This window comes from Convolutriloba macropyga, chromosome 9 (assembly GCF_964194025.1).
Source record: "Convolutriloba macropyga chromosome 9, txConMacr16.3, whole genome shotgun sequence".
Taxonomy (NCBI): Eukaryota; Metazoa; Xenacoelomorpha; order Acoela; family Convolutidae; genus Convolutriloba; species Convolutriloba macropyga.
The window spans coordinates 50,066,840-50,088,751 of record NC_134476.1 but is presented as its reverse complement, the minus strand read 5'-3'; the positions used below and the strand labels follow the sequence as shown (position 1 = coordinate 50,088,751).

The window sequence follows — 21,912 nt, the reverse complement described above, 5'->3', positions numbered from 1 at the left end:
TCCACCGGGGGCTCCTATGATCAAATAATAGAAATACAATGTCATTTGAGTACATTTCCATGCATTAAAAGCCAATTTTTGAAAATTCTGGCACTGCCCATCCTTCACCGGGGGCTCCTATGATCAAATAATAGAAACACAATGTCATCTGAGTACATTTCCATGCATTTAAAAGCCAATTTTTAAAAATGCTGTCACTATCCACCCTCCATCGGGGGCTCCTATGATCAAATAATAGAGATACAATGTCATCTGAGTACATTTCCATGCATTTAAAAGCCAATTTTTGAAATTTCTTGCATCACCCGTCCTCCACCGGGGGCTCATATGATCAAATAATAGAGATACAATGTCATTAGACTTTATTTTCTAGCATTTGAAAGCCAATTTTTAAAAATTATGGCACTACCCATCCTCTACCGGGGGCTCTTATGTTTAAATAATAGAATTACAATGTCATCTGAGTACATTTCAATGCATTTAAAAGCCAATTTTAAAATTGCTGGCACTACCCTTCCGCCACCGGGGGCTCCTATGATTAAACAATAGAGATATAATTTCATCTGAGTACATTTCCATGCATTTAAAAGTGAATTTTTTAAAACTCTGGCACTACCCATTCTTCACCGGGGGCTCCTATGATAAAAAAAGAGATCAAAATGTCAATGAGTACATTATCAAGCATATTAGAGCCAATTTCTAACAATTCTGGCACTACCCATCCTTAACCGGTTGCTCCTATGATGAAATAATAGAGATACATTGTGATCTGAGTACATTTACATGCATTTAAAAGCCAATTTTTAAAAATGCTGGCACTATCCACCCTGCACCGGGTCTCCTATGATAAAATAATAGAGATACAATGTCATCTGAGTACATTTCCATGCAATTAAAAGCCAATTTCAAAAAAATCTGGCACTACCCACCCTCCACCGGGGGCTCCTATGATCAAATAATAGAGATGCAATGTCATCTGAGTACATTTCCATGCATTTAAAAGCCAATTTTTAAAAATGCTGGCACCATCTATCCTCCACCGGTGGCTCCTATGATCAAATAATAGAGATACAATGTCATCTGAGTACAATTCCATGCATTTAAAAGCCAATTTTTCAAATTTCTGGCACTACCCATCCTCCACCGGGGGCTCCTATGATCAAATAACACAGATACAATGTCATTTGAGTACATTTCCATGCATTTAAATGCCAATTTTAAAAAATTCTGCCACTAACCACCCTCCATTTGGGACTCTTTTGATCAAAAAAATGAGATACAATGTCATCTGAGTACATTTCCAAGCATTTGAAAGCAATTTTTAAAAATCTGGCACTAGCCACCCTCCAACGGGGGCTACTATGATCAAATAATAGAGATAAAATGTCATCTGAGTATATTTCCTTGCATTTAAAAGCCAATTTTTTAAATTTCTGGCACTACCCATCCTCCACCGGGGGCTCCTATGATCAAATAATAGAGATACATTGTCATTTGAGTACATTTCCATGCATTTGAAAGCCAATTTTTAAAAAATTCTGCCAATAACCACCCTCCACCGGGGGCTCCTGTGATCAAATAATAGAAATAAAATGTCATTTGAGTACATTTCCGTGCATTAAAAGCCAATTTTTGAAAATTCTGGCACTGCCCATCCTTCACCGGGGGCTCCTATGATCAAATAATAGAAATACAATGTCATCTGAGTACATTTTCAAGCAATTAAAAGCCAATTTTTGAAAATTCAAGCACTACCCAACCTCCACCGGGGGCTCCTATGATCAAATAATAGAGATACAATGTCATCTGAGTACATTTCCCTGCATCTAAAAGCCAATTATTAAAAATGCTGGCATTATCCACCCTCCATCGGGGGCTCCTATGATCAAATAATAGAGATACAATGTCATCTGAGTACATTTCCATTCGTTTAAAAGCCAATTTTTAAAATTTCTTGCATCACCCATCCTCCACCGGGGGCTCATATGATCAAAAAATAGGGATACAATGTCATTAGACTATATTTTCTAGCATTTAAAAGCCAATTTTTGAAAATTCAAGCACTACCCATCCTCTACCGGGGGCTCTTATGTTTAAATAATAGAATTACAATGTGAACTGAGTACATTTCAATGCATTTAAAAGCCAATTTTCAAAATGCTGACACTACCCTTCCGCCACCGGGGGCTCCTATGATTAAACACTAGAGATAAAATTTCATCTGAGTACATTTCCATGCATTTAAAAGCCAATTTTTTAAAACTCTGGCACTACCCATTCTTCAACGGGGGCTCCTATAATCAAATAAAAGAGATACAATGTCATTAGAGTATATTTTCAAGCATTTAAAAGCCATTTTTTAAAAATTATGGCACTAACCATCCTCTACCGGGGGCTCTTATGTTTAAATAATAGAGATACAATGTCATCTGAGTAAATTTCAATGCTTTTAAAAGCCAATTTTAAAAATGCTGGCACTACCCCTCCTCCAGCGGGGGCTCCTATGATTAAATAATAGAGATACAATGTCATCTGAGTACATTTCCATGCATTTAAAAGCCTAGAGATACAATGTCATCTGAGTACATTTCCATGCATTTAAAAGCCAATTTTTAAAAATTCTGGCACTGACCACCCTCCACCGGGGGCTCCTTTGATCAAATAATAGAGATACAATATCATTTGAGTACATTTCTATGCATTTAAAAGCCAATTTTAAAAAAATCTGCCACTAACCACCCTCCACCGGGGGCTCCTATGATCAAATAATAGAAATACAATGTCATTTGAGTACATTCCCTTGCACTTATAGCCAATTTTTGGAAATTCTGGCACTGCCCATCCTTCACCGGGGGCTCATACGATCAAATAATAGAAAGACAATGTCATCTGAGTACATTTCCAAGCAATTAAAAGCCAATTTTTGAAAATTCAAGCACTACCCAACCTCCACCGGGGGCTCATATGATCAAATAAGAGAGATACAATATGATCTGCGTACATTTCCATGCATTTAATAGCCAATTTTTAAACATGCTGGCCTTATCCACCCTCCACCGGGGGCTCCTATGATCAAATAATAGAGATGCAATGTCAGCTGAGTACAATTGCATGTTTTTAAAAGCCAGTTTTTAAAATTTCTGGCATCACCCATCCTCCACGGGGGCTCCTATGATCAAATAATAGAGATACAATGTCAATAGAGTATGTTTTCAAGCATTGAAAAGCCAATTTTTAAAAATTTCTGGCACTACCCACCCCCCACCGGTGGCTCCCATGATCAAATAAAAGAGATACAATGTCATCTGAGTACATTTCCATGCATTTAAAAGCCAAGTTTTGAAAATGCTGGCACTACCCACCCTCCACCGGGGGCTCCTATGATCAAATAATATAGATACAATGTCATCTGAGTACATTTCCATGCATTTAAAAGCCAATTTTTGAAAACAATTGCACTACCCACCCTCAACCGGGGGCTCCTATGATCAAACAATAGAGATACAATGTCATCTGTGTACATTTCCATGCATTTAAAAGTTAATTTTTAAAAATTCTGGCACTACCTACCCTCGACCGGGGGCTCCTATGATCAAATAATAGAGATAAAATGTCATCTGAGTACATTTCCATGCACTTAAAGCCCATTTTTGAAAACTCTGGCACTACCCATTTTTCACCGGGGCTCCTAAGATCAAATAAAAGAGATACAATGTCATCTGAGTACATTTTCAAGCATTTAAATGCCAATTTTTGAAAATTCAGGCACTACCCAACCTCCACCGTGGGCTCCTTTGATCAAATAATAGAGATACAATGTCATCTGAGTACATTTCCATGCATTTAAAAGCCTATTTAAAAAATACTGGCACTACCCATCCTCCACCGGGGGCTCCTATGATCAAATAATAGAGATACAATGTCATCTGAGTACATTTCCATGCATTTAAAAGCCAATTTTTAAAATTTTTGGCACTACCCATCCTCTACCGGAAGCTCCTATGATCAAATAATAGAGATACAATGTCATTTGAGTACAATTCCATGCATTTAAAAGCCAATTTTAAAAAAACTAACCACTCTCCACCAGGGAATCCTATTATCAAATAATAGAGATACAATGTCATCTGAGTACATTTCCATGCATTTAAAAGCCAATTTTTGAAAATGCCGGCACTACCCATCCTCCACCGGGGGCTCCTAAGATCAAATAATAGAGATACAATGTCATCTAAGTACATTTTCATGCATTTAGAAGCCCATTTTTAAAATTTCTGGCACTACCCACCCTCCACCGTGGGCTCCTGTGATCAAATAGTAGAGATACAATGTCGTCTGAGTACATTTCCATGCATTTAAAAGCCAATTTTTAAAAAACCTGGCACTACCTACCCACCACCGGGGGCTCCTATGATAAAAAAAAGAGATACAATGTCATCTGAGTACATTTTCAAGCATTTAAAAGCCAATTTTTGAAAATTCTGGCACTACCCACCCTCCACCGGGGGCTCCTATGATCAAATAATAGAGATACAATGTCGTCTGAGTACATTTCCACGCAATTAAAAGCCAATTTTTTAAAATTTCTGGCACTACCCACCCTCCACCTGGGGCTCCTGTGATCAAATAATAGAGATGCAATGTCACCTGAGTACATTTCCAAGCACTCAAAGCCAATTTTTGAAAATTCTGGCACTACCCATTCTTCACCGGGTCTCCTATGATCAAATAATAGAGATGCAATGTCATCTGAGTACATTTTCAAGCATTTAAAAGCCAATTGTCGAAAATTCAGGCACTACTCAACCTCCACCTGAGGCTCCTATGATCAAATAATAGAGATACAATGTCATCTGAGTACATTTCTATGCATTTAAAAGCCAATTTTCAAAAGTGCTGGCACTACCCACCCTCCACCGGGGGCTCCTGTGATCAAATAATAGAGATGCAATGTCACCTGAGTACATTTCCATGCACTCAAAGCCAATTTTTGAAAATTCTGGCACTACCCATTCTTCACCGGGTCTCCTATGATCAAATAATAGAGATACAATGTCATCTGAGTACATTTTCAAGCATTTAAAAGCCAATTGTCGAAAATTCAGGCACTACTCAACCTCCACCTGGGGCTGCTATGATCAAAAATTAGACAAACAATGTCATCTGAATACATTTCCATGCATCTAAAAGCCAATTTTTAAAAATTCTGGCACTGCCCATCCTCCACCGGGGGCTCCTATGATCAAATAATAGAGATACACTGTCATCTGAGTACATTTCCATGCACTTATAGCCATTTTCTGAAAATTCTGGCACTACCCATCCTTCACCGCGGGCTCCTATGATCAAATAATAGAGATAAAATGTCATCTGAGTACATTTCCATGCACTTATAGCCAATTTTTGAAAATTCAGACACTACCAAAACTCCATCGGGGCTCCTATGATCAAATAATAGAGATACAATGTCATCTGAGTACATTTCCATGCTTTTAAAAGCCAATTTGTAAAAATTCTGGCACTACCCACCCTCCCCCGGGGGCTCCTATGAGCAAACAGCATAAAAACAATGTCATTTGAGTACATTTCAATGCACTTAAAGCCAATTTTTGAAAATTCTGACACTACCCATTCTTCACCGGGGGCTCCTATGATCAAATAATAGAGATACAATTTCATCTGAGTACACTTCCATGCTCTCAAAGCCAATTTTTGAAAATTCTGGCACTACCCATTCTTCACCGGGTCTCCTATGATCAAATAATAGAGATACAATGTCATCTGAGTACATTTTCAAGCATTTAAAAGCCAATTGTCGAAAATTCAGGCACTACTAAACCTCCACCTGGGTCTGCTATGATCACAAAATAGACAAACAATGTCATCTGAGTACATTTCCATGCATCTAAAAGCCAATTTTTAAAAATTCTGGCACTGCCCATCCTCCACTGGGGGCTGCTATGATCAAATAATAGACATACAATGTCATCTGAGTACATTTCCATGCATATAAAAGCCAATTTTTAAAAACTCTGGCACTACCCACCCTCCACCGGGGGCTCCTGTGATCAAATAATAGACATACACTGTCATCTGAGTACATTTCCATGCACTTATAGCCAATTTTTGAAAATTCTGGCACTACCCATTATTGACCGGGGGCTCCTATGATCAAATAACAGAGATACAATGTCATCTGAGTACATTTTCAAGGATTTTAAAGCCAATTGTCAAAACTTCAGGCACTACTCAACCTCCACCTGAGGCTCCTATGATCAAATAATAGAGATACAATGTCATCTGAGTACATTTCTATGCATTTAAAAGCCAATTTTCAAAAATGCTGGCACTACCCACCCTCCACCGGGGGCTGCTGTGATCAAATAATAGAGATACAATTTCATCTGAGTACATTTCCATGCACTCAAAGCCAATTTTTGAAAATTCTGTGACTACCCATTCTTTACCGGGTCTCCTATGATCAAATAATAGAGATACAATGTCATCTGAGTACATTTTCAAGCATTTTAAAGCCAATTGTCGAAAATTCAGGCACTACTCAACCTCCACCTGGGGCTGCTATGATCAAAAAATAGACAAACAATGTCATCTGAGTACATTTCCATGCATCTAAAAGCCAATTTTTAAAAATTCTGGCACTGCCCATCCTCCACCGGGGGCTCATATGATCAAATAACAGAGATACAATGTCATCTGAGTACATTTTCAAGTATATTAAAGCCAATTTTTAAAAATTCAGGCACTACCCACCCTCCACCGGGGGCTCCTAGGATCAAATAATAGAGATACACTGTCATCTGAGTACATTTCCATGCACTTATAGCCAATTTTTGAAAATTCAGGCACTACCAAACCTCCATCGGGGGCTCCTTTGATCAAATAATAGAGATACAATGTCATCTGAGTACATTTCCATGCTTTTAAAAGCCAATTTTTAAAAATTCTGGCACTACCCACCCTCCCCCGGGGGCTCCTATGAGCAAACAGCAGAGAAACAATGTCATTTGAGTACATTTCAATGCACTTAAAGCCAATTTTTGAAAATTCTGGCACTACCCATTCTTCACCGGGGGCTCCTATGATCAAATGATAGAGATACAATGTCATCTGAGTACGTTTTCAAGCATTTAAAAGCCAATTGTCAAAAATTCAGGCGCTAATCAACCTCCTCCGGGGGGTGCTATGATCAAATAATAGACATACAATGTCATCTGAGTACATTTCCATGCACTTATAGCCAATTTTTGAAAATTCTGGCACCACCCATCCTTCACCGTGGGCTCCTATGATCAAATAATAGAGATACAATGTCATCTGAGTGCATATCCATGCACTTATAGCCAATTTTTGAAAATTCAGGCACTACCAAACCTCCATCGGGGGCTCCTATGATCAAATAATAGAGACAATGTCATCTGAGTGCATTTCCATCAATTTAAAAGCCAATTTTCGAAAATGCTGGCACTACCCAACCTCCTCCGGGGGCACCTATGATCAAATAATAGAGATACAATGTCATCTGAGTACATTTTCATGCACTTATAGCCAATTTTTGAAAATTCAGGCACTACCAAACCTCCATCGGGGGCTCCTATGACCAAATAATAGAGACACAATGTCATCTGAGTGCATTTCCATGCATTTAAAAGCCAATTTTTAAAAAATCTGGCACTACCTACCCTCCACCGGGAGCTCCTATGGTAAAAAAAAGAGATAGATAGTCATCTTAGTACATTTTCAAGCATTTAAAAGCCAATTTTTGAAAATTCAGGCACTACCCACCCTCCACCGGGGGCTCTTATGATCAAATAATAGAGATACAATGTCATCTGAGTACATTTCCATGCATTTAAAAGCCAGTTTTTAAAAAATCTGGAACTACCTACCCTCCACCGCGGGCTCCTATGATAAAAAAAGAGATAGATAGTCATCTTAGTACATTTTCAAGCATTTAAAAGCCAATTTTTGAAAATTCAGGCACTACCCACCCTCCACCGGGGGCTCATATGATCAAATAATAGAGATACAATGTCATCTGAGTAAATTTCCATGCATCTAAAAGCCAATTTTTTAAAAATCTGGCACTACCCACCCCAAACCAGGGGCTTTGCTATGATCGAAAAATGGAGACACAATGTCATCTGAGTACATTTCCATGCAATTAAAAGCCAATTTCTTAAAATTCTGGCACTACCAAACCTCCATCGGGGGCTCCTATGATCAAATAATAGAGACGCAATATCATCTGAGTGCATTTCCATGCATTTAAAAGCCAATTTTCGAAAATGCTGGCACTACCCACCCTCCACCGGGGGCTCTTATGATCAAATAATAGAGATACAATGTCATCTGAGTACATTTCCATGCATTTAAAAGCCAATTTTTGAAATATCTGGCACTACCTACCCTCCACCGGGGGCTCCTATGATAGAAAAAAGAGATAGATAGTCATCTTAGTACATTTTCAAGCATTTAAAAGCCAATTTTTGAAAATTCAGGCACTACCCACCCTCCACCGGGGGCTCCTATGATCAAATAATAGAGATACAATGTCATCTGAGTAAATTTCCATGCATCTAAAACCCAATTTTTTAAAATTATGGCACTACCCACCCTCCACCAGGGGCTGCTATGATCGAATAATGGAGAAACAATGTCATCTGAGTACATTTCCATGCAATTAAAAGCCAATTTCTTAAAATTCTGGCACTACCAAACCTCCATCGGGGGCTCCTATGATCAAATAATAGAGACACAATATCATCTGAGTGCATTTCCATGCATTTAAAAGCCAATTTTTGAAAATGCTGGCACTACCCACCTTCCACCGGGGGCTCTAATGATCAAATAATAGAGATACAATGTCATCTGAGTACATTTCCATGCATTTAAAAGCCAGTTTTTGAAATATCTGGCACTACCTACCCTCCACCGGGGGCTCCTATGATAGAAAAAAGAGATAGATAGTCATCTTAGTACATTTGCAAGCATTTAAAAGCCAATTTTTGAAAATTCAGGCACTACCCACCCTCCACCGGGGGCTCCTATGATCAAATACAAGAGATACAATGTCATCTGAGTAAATTTCCATGCATCTAAAAGCCAATTTTTAAAACTCTGGCACTACCCACCCTCCACCAGGGGCTGCTATGATCGAATTATGGAGACACAATGTCATCTGAGAACATTTCCATGCAATTAAAAGTCAATTTCTTAAAATTCTGGCACTACCAACCCTCTAGCGGGGGCTCCTATGATCAAATAATAGAGAGACAATGTCATCTGAGTACATTTCCATGCCATTAAAAGCCAATTTTTTGTTTAATTTCTGGCACTACCCACTCTACACCGGGGCTCCTATGATCAAATAAATGAGATACAATGTCATCTGAGTACATTTCCATGCATTTAAAAGCCAATTTTTGAAATATCTGGCACTACCTACCCTCCACCGGGGGCTCCTATGATAGAAAAAAGAGATAGATAGTCATCTTAGTACATTTTCAAGCATTTAAAAGCCAATTTTTGAAAATTCTGGCACTACCCATTCTTCACCGGGGGCTCCTATGACAAATAATAGAGATACAAGGTCATCTGAGTAAATTTCCATGCAACTAAAAGCCAATTTTTTAAAATTCTGGCAATACCCACCCTCCACCAGGTGCTGCTATGATCGAATAATGGAGACACATTGTCATCTGAGTACTTTTCCATGCAATTAAAAGCCAATTTCTTAAAATTCTGGCACTACCAACCCTCCAGCGGGGGCTCCTATGATCAAATAATAGAGATACAATGTCGTCTGAGTACATTTCCATGCACTTAAAGCCAATTTTTGAAAATTCTGGCACTACCCATTACTCACCGGGGGCTCCTATGACCAAATGATAGAGATACACTGTCATCTGAGTACGTTTTCAAGCATTTAAAAGCCAATTGTCAAAAATTCAGGCACTACTCAACCTCCACCTGGGGCTCCTATGATCAAATAATAGAGATACAATGTCATCTGAGTACATTTCCATGCTTTTAAAAGCCAATTTTTAAAAATTCTGGCACTACCCACCCTCCCCCGGGGGCTCCTGTGAGCAAACAGCAGAGAAACAATGTCATTTGAGTACATTTCAATGCACTTAAAGCCAATTTTTGAAAATTCTGGCACTACCCATTCTTCAGCGGGGGCTCCTATGATCAAATGATAGAGATACAATGTTATCTGAGTACGTTTTCAAGCATTTAAAAGCCAATTGTCAAAAATTCAGGCACTACTCAACCTCCTCCTGGGGCTCCTATGATCAAATAATAGAGACACATTGTCATCTGAGTACATTTCCATGCAATTAAAAGCCAATTTCTTAAAATTCTGGCACTACCAACCCTCCAGCGGGGGCTCCTATGATCAAATAATAGAGATACAATGTCATCTGAGTACATTTCCATGCAATTAAAAGCCAATTTTTTTAAAAAAAATTCTGGCACCACCCACTCTACACCGGGGGCTCCTATGATCAAATAATAGAGTTACAATGTCATCTGAGTACATTTCCATGCACTTAAAGCCAATTTTTGAAAATTCTGGCACTACCCATTCTTCACCGGGGGCTCCTATGATCAAATGATAGAGATACAATGTCATCTGAGTACGTTTCCAAGCATTTAAAAGCCAATTGTCAAAAATTCAGGCACTACTCAACCTCCACCTGGGGCTCCTATGATCAAATAATAGAGATACAATGTCATCTGAGTACATTTCCATGCTTTTAAAAGCCAATTTTTAAAAATTCTGGCACTACCCACCCTCCACCGGGGGCTCCTATGATCAAACAGCAGAGATACAATGTCATCAGAGTATATTTCCATGAACTTAAAGCCAATTTTTGAAAATTCTGGCACTACCCATCCTTCACCGGGGGCTCCTATGATCACATAAAAGAGATACAATGTCATCTGAGTACATTTTCAAGCATTCAAAAGCCAATTTTCAAAAATTCAGGCACTACCCAACCTCCACCGGGGGCTCCTATGATCAAATAATAGAGATACAATGTCATCTGAGTACATTTCTATGCATTTAAAAGCCAATTTTTTTAAAATTCTGGCACTACCCACCCTCCGCCGGGGGCTCCTATGATCAAATAAGAGAGATCCAATATCATCTGAGTACATTTCCATGCATATAAACGCCAATTTTTAAAATTTCTGGCACTGCCCACCCTCCACCGAAGCTGCTATGATCGAATAATGGAGATACAATGTCATCTGAGTACATTTCCATGCAATTAAAAGCCAATTTCTTAAAATTCTGGCACTACCAACCCTCCGCCGGGGGCTCCTATGATCAAATAATAGAGATCCAATATCATCTGAGTACATATCCATGCATTTAAAGGCCAATTTTTAAAAATTGTGGCACTACCCACCCTCCGCCGGGGCCTCCTATGATCAAATAATAGAGATCAAATATCATCTGAGTACATTTTCAAGCTTTTAAAAACCAATTTTTGAAAATTCAGGCACTACCCAACCTCCACCGGGGAATCCCATGATCACATAATAGGGATAATGTCATCTGAGTATATTTCCACGCATTTAAAAGCCAATTTTTTAAAATCCTGGCTCTACCCATTCTTTACCGGGGCTGCTATGTTCAAATAATAGAGATACAATGTCATCTGAGTACGTTTTCAAGCATTTAAAAGCCAATTGTCAAAAATGCAGGCACTACTCAACCTCCACCTAAGCTCCTATGATCAAATAATAAAGATAAAATGTCATCTGAGTACATTTCCATGCAATTAAAAGCCAATTTCAAAAATGCTGGCACCACCCACCCTCGACCGGGAGCTCCTATGATCAAACAACATAGACACAATGTCATCTGAGTACATTTTCAAGCGTTTAAAAGCCAATTTTCAAAAATTCAGGCCCTACCCAACCTCCACCGGGGGCTCCTATGATCAAATAATAGAGATACAATGTCATCTGAGTACATATCCATGCATTTAAAGGCCAATTTTTAAAAATTCTGGCACTACCCACCCTCCGCCGGGGGCTCCTATGATCAAATAATAGAGATCCAATATCATCTGAGTACATTTTCAAGCTTTTAAAAACCAATTTTTGAAAATTCAGGCACTACCCAACCTACACCAGGGAATCCCATGATCAAATAATAGAGATAAAATGTCATCTGAGTATATTTCCATGCATTTAAAAGCCATTTTTAAAAAATTCTGGCACTACCCATTCCTTACCGGGGGCTCCTATGATCCAATAATAGACGTTTAAATAGACGTTTCAATAATAGCATTTAAAAGGCAATTGTCGAAGATGCAGGCACTACTCAACCTCCACCTGGGGCTCCTATGATCAAATAATAGAGATTCAATGTCATCTGAGTACATTTCTATGCATTTAAAAGCCAATTTTTAAAAATGCTGGCACTACCCACCCTCCGCCGGGGGCTCCTATGATCAAATAACAGAGATACAATGTCATCTGAGAACATTTCCATGCACTTAAAGCCAATTTTTGAAAATTCTGGCACTACCCATCCTCCGCCAGGGGCTCCTATGATCAAATAACAGAGATACAATGTCATCTGAGAACATTTCCATGCACTTAAAGCCAATTTTTGAAAATTCTGGCACTACCCATCCTTCACCGGGGGCTCCTATGAACAAATAATAGAAATACAATGTCATCTGAGTACATTTCCATGCAATTAAAAGCCATTTTTTTTTCAATATTTCTGGCACTACCCCCTCTACACCGGGGGCTCCTATGATCAAATAATAGAGATACAATGCCATCTTAGTACATTTCCATGCACTTAAAGCCAATTTTTGAAAACTCAGGCACTACCCAACCTCCACCAGGATATCCCATGATCAAATAATAGAGATAAAATGTCATCTGAGTATATTTCCATGCATTTAAAAGCCATTTTTAAAAAATTCTGGCGCTACCCATTCCTTACCGGGGGCTCCTATGATCAAATAATAGAGATACAATGTCATCTGAGTTCGTTTTCAAGCATTTAAAAGCCAATTGTCGAAAATGCGGGCACTACTCAACCTCCACCTGGGGCTCCTATGATCAAATAATAGAGATACAATGTCATCTGAGTACATTTCTATGCGTTTAAAGGCCAATTTTTAAAAATGCTGGCACTACCCACCCTCCACCGGGGGCTCCCATGATCAAATAACAGAGATACAATGTCATCTGAGTACATTTCCATGCACTTAAAGCCAATTTTTTAAAGATTTTGGCACTACCCACCCTCCGCCGGGGGCTCCTATGACCAAATAATAGAGATCCAATATCATCTGAGTACATTTTCAAGCTTCTAAAAACCAATTTTTGGAAAATTCTGGCACTACCCATCCTCCATCGGGGAATCCCATGATCAAATAATAGGGACGCAATGTCATCTGAGTACATTTCCATGCCTTTAAAAGCCAATTTTTAAAAAGTCTGGCACTAGCTATCCCTCACCGGGGGCTCCTATGACCAAATAATAGAGTTACAATGTCATCTGAATACATTTTTAAGCATTTAAAAGCCAATTTTTGAAAATTCAGGCAATACTCAACCTCCACCGGGGGGCTCCTATGATCAAATAATAGCGATACAATGTCAATTGAGTACATTTTCAAGCATTTAAAAGCCAATTTTTGAAAATTCTGGCACTACCCATCCTTCACCGGGGGCTCCTATGATCAATTAATAAAGATACAATGTCATCTGAGTACATTTCCATGCATTTAGAAGCCAATTTTTGAAAATTCAGGCACTAGCAAACCTCCACCGGGGGCTCCTATGATCAAACAGCAGAGATACAATGTCATCTGAGTATATTTCCATGAACTTAAAGCCAATTTTTGAAAATTCTGGCACTACCCATCCTTCACCGGGGGCTCCTATGAGCACATAAAAGAGATACAATGTCATCTGAGTACATTTTCAAGCATTTAAAAGCCAATTTTCAAAAATTCAGGCACTACCCAACCTCCACCGGGGGCTCCTATGGTCAAATAATAGAGATACAATGTCAACTGAGTATATTTCCATGCATTTAAAAGCCAATTTTTTTAAGATTTTGGCACTACCCACCCTCCGCCGGGGGCTCCCTTGATCAAATAATAGAGTTACAATGTCATCTGAGTACATTTTCAAGCATTTAAAAGCCAATTTTTTTAGAAATTCAGGCACTACCCAACCTCTACCGGGGGCTCCTATGATCAAATAATAGAGATACAATGTCATTTGAGTACATTTCCATGCATTTAAAGCCAATTTTTGAAAATTCTGGCACTATCCATCCTTCACCGGGGGCTCTTTTGATCAAATAATAGAGTTACAATGTCATCTGAGGACATTTTCAAGCATTTAAAAGCCAATTTTTGAAAATTCTGGCACTACCCGTCCTTCACCGGGGGCGCCTTTGATCAAATAATAGAGTTACAATGTCATGTGAGTACATTTTCAAGCTTTTAAGAGCCAATTTTTAAAAATTCAGGCACTACCCAACCTCCACCGGGGGCTACTATGATCACATAGTAGAGATACAATGTCATTTGAGTACATTTCCATGCATTTAAAGCCAATTTTTGAAAATTCTGGCACTATCCATCCTTCACCGGGGGCTCTTTTGATCAAATAAAAGAGTTACAATGTCATCTGAGGACATTTTCAAGCATTTAAAAGCCAATTTTTGAAAATTCTGGCACTACCCGTCCTTCACCGGGGGCGCCTTTGATCAAATAATAGAGTTACAATGTCATCTGAGTACATTTTCAAGCTTTTAAGAGCCAATTTTTAAAAATTCAGGCACTACCCAACCTCCACCGGGGGCTCCTATGATCAAATAGTAGAGATACAATGTCATTTGAGTACATTTCCATGCATTTAAAGCCAATTTTTGAAAATTCTGGCACTATCCATCCTTCACCGGGGGCTCTTTTGATCAAATAATAGAGTTACAATGTCATCTGAGTACATTTTCAAGCATTAAAAAGCCAATTTTTAAAAATTCAGGCACTAACCAACCTCCACCGGGGGCTCCTATGATCAAATAATAGAGATACAATGTCATCTGAGTACATTTCCAAGCATTTAAAAGCCAATTTTTGAAAATTATGGCACTACCCATCCTTCACCGGGGGCGCCTTTGATCAAATAATAGAGTTACAATGTCATCTGAGTACATTTTCAAGCATTTAAAAGCTAATTTTTAAAAATTCAGGCACTACCCAACCTCCACCGGGGGCTCCTATGATCAAATAATAGAGATAAAATGTCATCTGAGTACATTTCCATGCATTTAAAAGCCAATTTCCTAAAATTTCTGGCACTACCCACCCTCCACCGAGGGCTCCTATGATCAAATAAAAGAGATGCAATGTCATCTGAGTATATTTGCATGCATTTAATAGCCAACTTTTGAAAATTCTGGCACTACCCATCCTTCACCGGGGGCTCCTTTGATCAAATAATAGAGTTACAATGTCATCTGAGTACATTTTCAAGCATTTAAAGGCCAATTTTTAACAATTCAGGCACTAACCAACCTCCACCGGGGGCTCCTATGATCAAATAATAGAGATACAATGTCATCTGAGTATATTTCCATGCATTAAAAAGTGACTTTCTTAAAAGTCTTGCACTACCCACCCTCCACCGGGGGCTCCTATGATCAAGTAATAGAGATACAGTGTCATGCGTGTACATTTCCATGCATTTAAAAGCCAATTTTTAAAAAATCAGGCACTACCCATCCTCCACCGGGTGCTCCTATGACCAAATAATAGAGATACAATGTCATCTGAGTACATATCCATGCATTTAAAAGCCAGTTTTTAAAATTTCTAGCACTAACCACCCTCCACCGGGGGCTCTTATGATCAAATAATAGAGGTAAAATGTCATCTGAGTACATTTCCAAGCATTTAAAAGCCAATTTTTAAAAACTCTGGCACTACACGCCCTCCACCGGGGGCTCCTATGATCAAGTAATAGAGATACGATGTCATCTGTGTACATTTCCATGCATTTAAAAGCCAATTTTTAAAATTTCTGGCACTACCCATCCTCAACCGGGGGCTCCTATGATCAAATAATAGAGATAAAATGTCTTCTGAGTACATTTCCATTCATTTAAAAGCCAAATTTTAAAAATTCATGCGCTAGCCATCCTCCACCGGGGGCTCTTATGATCAAATAATAGAGGTACGTTGTCATCTGAGTACATTTCCAAGCATTTAAAAGCCAATTTTTAAAAATTCTGGCACTACCCACCCTCCACCGGGGGCTCCTATGATCAAATAAAAGAGATACAATGTCAATGGAGTAAATTTCCATGCATTTAAAGCCAATTTTTGAAAATTCTGGCACTATCCATCCTTCACCGGGGGCTCTTTTGATCAAATAATAGAGTTACAATGTCATCTGAGTACATTTTCAAGCATTTAAAAGCCAATTTTTAAAAATTCAGGCACTAACCAACCTCCACCGGGGGCTCCTTTGATCAAATAGTAGAGATAGAATGTCATCTGAGTACATTTCCAAGCATTTAAAAGCCAATTTTTGAAAATTCTTGCACTACCCATCCTTCACCGGGGGCGCCTTTGATCAAATAATAGAGTTACAATGTCATCTGAGTACATTTTCAAGCATTTAAAAGCCAATTTTTAAAAATTCAGGCACTACCCAACCTCCACCGGGGGCTCCTATGATCAAATAATAGAGATAAAATGTCATCCGAGTACATTTCCATGCATTTAAAAGCCAATTTCCTAAAATTTCTGGCACTACCCACCCTCCACTGATTGCTCCTATGATCAGATCCTAGAGATATAATGTCATCTGAGTACATTTCCATGCATTTAAAAGCCAATTTCCTAAAATTTCTGGCACTAACCACCCTCCACCGAGGGCTCCTATGATCAAATAAAAGAGATGCAATGTCATCTGAGTATATTTGCATGCATTTAATAGCCAACTTTTGAAAATTCTGGCACTACCCATCCTTCACCGGGGGCTCCTTTGATCAAATAATAGAGTTACAATGTCATCTGAGTACATTTTCAAGCATTTAAAAGCCAATTTTTAACAATTCAGGCACTAACCAACCTCCACCGGGGGCTCCTATGATCAAATAATAGAGATACAATGTCATCTGAGTATATTTCCATGCATTAAAAAGTGACTTTCTTAAAAGTCTTGCACTACCCACCCTCTGCCGGGGGCTCCTATGATCAAATCATAGAGATACAGTGTCATCTGAGTACATTTCCAAGCATTTAAAAGCCATTTTTTATAAAATTTTTGGCAATACCCACCCTCCACCGGGGGCTCCTATGATCAAGTAATAGAGATACAGTGTCATCCGTGTACATTTCCATGCATTTAAAAGCCAATTTTTAAAAAATCAGGCACTACCCATCCTCCATCGGGTGCTCCTATGACCAAATAATAGAGATACAATGTCATCTGAGTACATATCCATGCATTTAAAAGCCAGTTTTTAAAATTTCTAGCACTAACCACCCTCCACCGGGGGCTCTTATGATCAAATAATAGAGATAAAATGTCATCTGAGTACATTTCCAAGCAATTAAATGCCAATTTTTAAAAACTCTGGCACTACACGCCCTCCACCGGGGGCTCCTATGATCAAGTAATAGAGATACGATGTCATCTGTGTACATTTCCATGCATTTAAAAGCCAATTTTTAAAATTTCTGGCACTACCCATCCTCAACCGGGGGCTCCTATGATCAAATAATAGAGATAAAATGTCTTCTGAGTACATTTCCATTCATTTAAAAGCCAAATTTTAAAAATTCATGCGCTAGCCATCCTCCACCGGGGGCTCCTATGATCAAATAATAGAGGTACGATGTCATCTGAGTACATTTCCAAGCATTTAAAAGCCAATTTTTAAAAATTCAGGCACTACCCAACCTCCACCGGGGGCTCCTATGATCAAATAATAGAGATAAAATGTCATCCGAGTACATTTCCATGCATTTAAAAGCCAATTTCCTGAAATTTCTGGCACTACCCACCCTCCACCGATTGCTCCTATGATCAGATCCTAGAGATATAATGTCATCTGAGTATATTTGCATGCATTTAAAAGCCAATTTTTGAAAATTCTGGCACTACCTATCCTTCACCGGGGGCTCCTTTGATCAAACAATAGAGTTACAATGTCATCTGAGTACATTTTCCAGAATTTAAAAGCCAATTTTTAAAAAATCAGGCACTATCCATCCTCCACAGGGTGCTCCTATGATCAAGTAATAGAGATACAATGTCATCTGAGTACATTTCCAAGCATTTAAAAGCCAAGTTTTAAAAACTCTGGCACTACACGCCCTCCACCGGGGGCTCCTATGATCAAGTAATAGAGATACAATGTCATCTGTGTATATTTCCATGCATTTAAAAGCCAATTTTTAAAATTTCTGGCACTACCCATCCTCCACCGGGGGCTCCTATGATCAAATAATAGAGATACAATGTCAACTGAGTACAATTCCATTCATTTAAAAGCCAAATTTTAAAAGTTCAGGCGCTAGCCATCATCCACTGGGGGCTCCTATGATCAAATAATAGAGGTACGTTGTCATCTGAGTACATTTCCAAGCATTTAAAAGCAAATTTTTAAAAATTCTGGCACTACCCATTCTCCACCGGGGGCTCCTATGATCAAATAATAGAGAAAAAATGCCATCTGAGTACAATTTCAAGCTTTTAAAATCCAATTTTTGAAAATTCAGGCACTACCCAACCTCCACCGGGGAATCCTATGATCAAATAATAGAGATACAATGTCATCTGAGTACATTTCCCCGCATTTAAAAGCCAATTTTTAAAATTTCTGGCACTACCCACCCTCCAACGGGGGCTCCTATGATCAAATAAAAGAGATACAATATCATCTGAGTACATTTCCAAGCAATTGAAAGCCCATTTTTAAAAATTCTGGCATTACCCACCCTCCACCGGGGCACATATGATCAAATAATAGAGATACAATGTCATCTGAGTACATTTCCATGCATTTGAAAGCCAATTTTTAAAATTTCTGGCACTACCCATCCTCCACCAGGGGCTCCTATGATCAAATAATAGCGATACAATGTCATCTGAGTACATTTCTATTCATTTAAAAGCCAATTTTTAAAAATTCTGGCACTACCCAACCTCCACCGGCGGCTCCTATGATCAAATAATAGAGATACAATGTCATCTGAGTACAATTCCATGCATTTAAAAGCCAATTTTTGAAAATTCAGGCACCACTCATCCTCCACCGGGTGCTCCTATGATCAAATAATAGTGATATAATGTCATCTGAGTACATTTCCATGCATTTAAAAGCCAATTTCTTAAAATTCTGGCACTACCCACCCTCCGCCGGGGGCTCCTATGATCAAATAATAGAGAAAAAATGTCATTTGAGTACAATTTCAAGCTTTTAAAAGCCATTTTTTGAAAATTCAGGCACTACCCAGCCTCCACCGGGGAATCCTATGATCAAATAATAGTGATACAATGTCAGCTGAGTACATTTCCATGCATTTAAAAGCCAATTTTTAAAATTTCTGGCACTACCCACCCTACAACAGGGGCTCCTATGATCAAATAATAGAGGTACAATGTCATCTGAATACATTTCCAAGCAATTAAAAGCCAAAATTTAAAAATTCTTGCACTACCCACCCTCCACCGGGGGCTACCATGATCAAATAATAGTGATACAATGTCATCTGAGTATGTGTTCATGCATTTAATTCTTACACTACCCACCCTCCACCGGCGGCTACTATGATCAAATAATAGTGATACAATGTCATCTGAGCACATGTTCATGCATTTAAAAGCCAATTTTTAAAATTTCTGGCACTACCCATCCTCCACCGGGGGCTCCTATAATCAAATAATAGAAATACAATGTCATATGAGTACAATTTCAAACTTTTAAAAGCCAATTTTTGAAAATTCAGGCACTACCCAACTTCCACCGGGGAATCCTATGATAAAATAATACAGACACAATGTCATCTGAGTAGATTTCCATGCATTTAAAAGCCAATTTTTTAAATTTCTGGCACTACCCACCCTCCAACGTAGGCTCCCATTATCAAATAATAGAGATACAATGTCATCTGTCTAATTTTCCAAGCAATTAAAAGCCAATTTTTAAAAATTCTTGCACTACCCACCCTCCACCTGGTGCTCCTATGATCAAACAATAGAGATACGATGTCAACTGAGTACATTTCCATGCAATTAAAAGCCAATTTTTAAAATTTCTGGCACTACCCATCCTCCACCGGGGGCTCCTATGATCAAATAATAGAGATACAATGTCATCTGAGTACATTTCCATGCATTTAAAAGCCAGTTTTTAAAAATTCACGCACTACCCATCCCAGGATGCCGAAAAAGTTTACCAGATTCTACAGTGGGACCCTATTATAGACCACTATTACTGCAAAATTAGCTTGAGAGCTCCCATTAGAAAAAAGAAGAGGTACCAGCAACCACCTACGATGCCCCAACTACATGTTAAAAATATTTTGTCGAAGAACACAGGACTGCACAAAAAAGAAACCAAGACCGAAGTCATAAACCTTGAACCGGGACGACATATGGAGCTGGTCGTTATTCTGCATTCCGAGTATCAATAAAAAGAAATCTGAAGCTCGTCGCTGTTGTGAAATTCAATCGCTCATCGGAGGCAGAGCATTGCTTAAAAAATCTAGCAAGTAACGAAAAAATCCAGAAATGGAGATGTACTCTAAAACCTTTATGCTTCCAGAGACAACTACTATTTAAAGAAAGCTATAAAGTCTACAAAAAGTGGGGAACAGTATTCAAGGACAGGGACACAACAGGATAACACAACATGGGCTAATTGTACGGAATGAAAACAAGGAAAAGGCCACAATAAAAAGAAGAATATGCGGCCCTATACAACTGAAGATGTTTCCCAGTCTTCAGGAGGTTGTTCGGAAAAAACGTCAAGCGACTAAAGAGAAACGCATCAATATGCGAGCTGAGAAGTAAAGCAAACTTGCTCAATAGCTTTCATCATTCTTTATTTTGTTGTTATTGTGTTATTAATTGCAAATTGTAATACGCTGTTGTAATACCCACTAATTTCTAATAATCTACTTGTATTAAACGATATTTGTGTTATCTATGAAACTTTGAAGTGTATTTCGAAGGTTAAATTGATTACCTGTTTTTTCAAGGGACACGGGGTGTCAGCTGATGGTGGATAGATAGTAGGATATGTTCGGATTCGTAGGATGTATTTTACTTGAAATGCAGAAAATTTAAACAAATATGTCCAGGCTTTAAATCAGTCCAAAACAAAGCCAATTCTAATTCTACTAAATTCCACAATAGTAACGCAAAACACGCAGCTAAGTGCAAAGCTAGCAAACAAATACTAAAAGTAGCAAATAAAATTTGGTTCATATAGCTGTTCACGCAGCCGACTACGCACCTCAATTTCTCTCATTTAGCATAATTCACACTTCGTATTTCCGGTTTAAAATTCACTCCAATAAAATTGATTAAAAAAAGGACTTCTCCAATACTCCTCTTCGTGTCGTAAAAAGACAGCGCCCCAATACAATTCAAATTCTTTGAATTGTAAAAAACCAAGAGAAGGCCAATAATAGCCCCAGCTATCGCTGTGCGGCTATTAAACACCAAATTTGTGGCTCAATAAGAACAAAACAGGGTAAATTTTTGGCTCGGGAATATAATATGACACCTGAAGATTCCACAAGCCTGAGGATTTTAAAAACAAGTTTATATCCACAATTTCTTTACAGAGAAAACTATCATTTAAATAATTTT

General features: G+C 38.5%; 1 protein-coding gene across 1 annotated transcript in view; it reads right to left on the bottom strand.

Annotated features, from left to right (window-relative positions):
• LOC142345824 (2-oxoglutarate and iron-dependent oxygenase domain-containing protein 2-like) overlaps positions 1 to 21,912 on the bottom strand; it is a 421,406-nt gene that overhangs the window by 174,906 nt on the left and 224,588 nt on the right. The window lies entirely within an intron of this gene.